We start from the raw sequence: 3,208 nt of genomic DNA on the forward strand, positions 1-3,208 counted from the left end.
TATTTGAAACGGCGCTTATCGCTGCTTCGTTCGCGACCGGCCTGATTGGGTGTGGGTGCCCGGTGTAGGCGGCCCACCGGCCGCTCGAGCGGTGAAAAGCATTTCTCGTTCCGTCGGTGAGAGATAATAAAAGTTGAAGCCAGCCTTCTCGATGAGAGAAACGTTCTCGAGGGTCGGCCTTGGCTTGGTGACCTAAAATCTGTACTGTTGCCTGCCTGAGAGCGCCTTGTGCCAACACTTTACACTGTAAACTGCCCCGGTGCCTCGCTCCTACTTTGTGACGTGATGTCTACGTCCCGAAAAAATTAGAGGGAAGCAGGAGAGACAAATGCCAGATTTCTTTCCATATTTCCTAGTAAAGAGTGCATCGTTTCTCGTAGACAAAAGCCAAGAGTGCTACGAAACGTATGATCTTTCAGTTAAAACCAGATTTCATTCAGCCTTTAGTGTCACTTTAACGGTTAATTGCTCTAGGATGTTTGTTAGGAATGGGCCAGGGCATACCAATGCTTGCACAACAGCGAAGGCACGTGCCCGAGTAGTCGTTGCGTGTGGGACAGAGCCCGCACGCTGGTGAGCGACAGTGGGCAACTGTCGATGGGTATCAAGGCGGTGCATACGGGTGCGAAACTTCAATTCTTCGAAGGAGAGAGCGTGTGGTGTTTTTTTTATTGCCACAAACTGGATTGCATGTTTCATCACCTTTCTTTGCTGAACGTTGAACCCGGTAGACATGACTTACTATAGTCTCGACTGAACACTCTACTGCACCGCGGCAGTCCTTACGCCGCACCCGCGAAATTACAAGTTAATGTCCAAGAACTATCCGGAAAGGACTTAGCAGATGCATTTAACTCCTTTTTTTGTAGGACTTCCACGGGGAGTGGAATGTCAGACGCCTTAGAATACATGAGTACTTCCAATAGCGATTCTATATTTTTGCGACCTACCACAGCTCATGAAATAATGTCTATAATTCAAAATCTCAAGAACACTACATGCCGTGATATTGAAGATCTCCAGGTGCGGCCTCTGAAATACGTTGCTGATATCGTTGCGCCAGCTCTCGCCAACATATTCAACACATATATTACAACAGCAGTCTTTCCGGAAAGAATGCAGGTGGGAAAGGTAACTGTTATATATAAAAAAGGCGATCGAAATGATTTGGGCAACTATAGGCCAGTTTCTATATTACCAGTATTTTCAAAAATCTTTGAAAAGATTTTGCACATGCGGCTATCCGAATTCATTGAGAAATACGAACTGCTTACGTCAGATCAATTTGGCTTCACTAAAAACAAATCCACTGAACTGGCCCTTCTAACACAGAAAGATTTTATTCTCGAACAATTTGAAAAAAAGTTTATAACACTGGATGTATTTGTCGATTTTTCAAAGGCTTTCGACTTGGTAGATCACAGTATCTTGTTACAAAAATTAGAACAATATGGCATTCGCGGTACAGCCTTGCAATTAATACAGTCATATTTATCCCATAGAAAGCAAGTTGTTAAGCTGACTAGTGCTTGTTCTGCAGTTAAACCTATTCTCGCTGGTGTGCCCCAAGGCAGCATACTGGGACCCCTCCTTTTCAATCTATATCTTAACGATATTGTAAACATTAACCGGGAAGCGAGATTTATTATTTATGCAGATGATGCTAGCATCTTCTTTTCAGGAAAAAATATCTAGAATATATTATCCGCATGTAACGACACCATGACAGTGCTAGAAAAATGGGCAGCATCAAACTCCATGTGTATAAATCAACAGAAGACTAAAGCCGTTATTTTTCGGCCAAAAAACAAGGTCATCCCAGCACATCAAGCCATAGTACTGAACTCCTCTAATGTAGATATTGTCGAGAGCTTCAAGTGTCTTGGCGTAATATTTTCTTCTCATATGTCTTGGGACGAACATATAAGTTTTCTCACGGCGAAGTTAGCTTCAATCGCTGGTATGGTAGGCCGATTAAAACATTTGCTGTCAACGCGGACTAAATTGCTTCTTTATAACTCACTTTTTTTCCCTCATCTTAACTATTGTCAGCTGGTATGGGGAACTTCAGCGCCCTCTAGTTTGCAGCGCATTTATCTACTGCAGAAAAAATTTATTCGTCATGTCTATAACGCATCGTACCGATCCCACACTGCTCAACTATTCCACAATGCCAGAATAATCAGTATTCACAACTTGTACAAATACCGACTGAGCGCGAAGTTTAAAACAGAGATAGGACACAACCTGACTGCCTTACAAGACCTTGCAAATTTGCAAAAAAAAGTTCCTCACTACCCAACTAGATATACAGAAAACTGGTTAGTGCATACTGCTCGTCTAAATACCGGTCCACAGCGTTTGTCTTACACTTTACCGTCTCTTTTGAACGCCTACAAAGTAGATGGTTTTGATTTGTTTTCTTGTTCTTACCGGAATCTCCGGCTCATGTATAGCGCCTAAGTTTGATGCCTTCCTGTGATTTCTTGCTATGCCGTGTTTTTATTGTCACTGGAACTTGTTTTTTTCTTTTTTTTTCTTTTTTTTCTTCTTCTTCTCCCAAGAAATGGAGAGGATTTTTTTTTTCTCCAGTGTGTTCAGTTCATTTATACTGCCACGTACATGCACTGTACTGATGTGCAACCGTGAAGCTGCGCTGAACCAAATAAATCAGGGGCTGTGGGCTGGTCAAGCTGCCTGTGAGCAGCTTTTTTCTCGCCGCCCTCCCATCTACTATGTATGATGGCAAATAAATGATTTGATTTGATTTGATTTGATTTGATTATGTTCCGCTTACATACGGATATCGTTCGCATTTCTCTTTTAGCGTGAAGCCGGCACTGTAAAAAGTTCCCGAAGATCGTCTTCACCACAATTCTGCAGAATGACCAAACGAAGTGGCCTAGCGTGCTAATTCGGCGAACGATGTCATTCGCCGAATTTGCCAAACATGATAACTTCAATTGGTCATCCTGGAGCGCTGTGATGAAGACGACCTTCGAGGGATTCTTACAGCGTGCGGCTAGCTTATTCCCTCCCCTGAAAATTTCTGTACGCATTAAACACCCGTTAAGCATATTCAAAATGCTACATAAGCGATAGGTTACAGACCCTTGCACGTCAGATCACGACTTGAGCAGTAAAAAGTGCTGTAAGCTATTGGTGCACATTTCGGTACGTGCACACGAATGCCGCAGAAACGGACATT

The sequence above is a fragment of the Haemaphysalis longicornis genome, unplaced genomic scaffold, assembly GCF_048455015.1.
Source record: "Haemaphysalis longicornis isolate Haplotype H1 unplaced genomic scaffold, Haemaphysalis longicornis Haplotype H1 scaffold_1, whole genome shotgun sequence".
Classification (NCBI taxonomy): Eukaryota; Metazoa; Arthropoda; class Arachnida; order Ixodida; family Ixodidae; genus Haemaphysalis; species Haemaphysalis longicornis.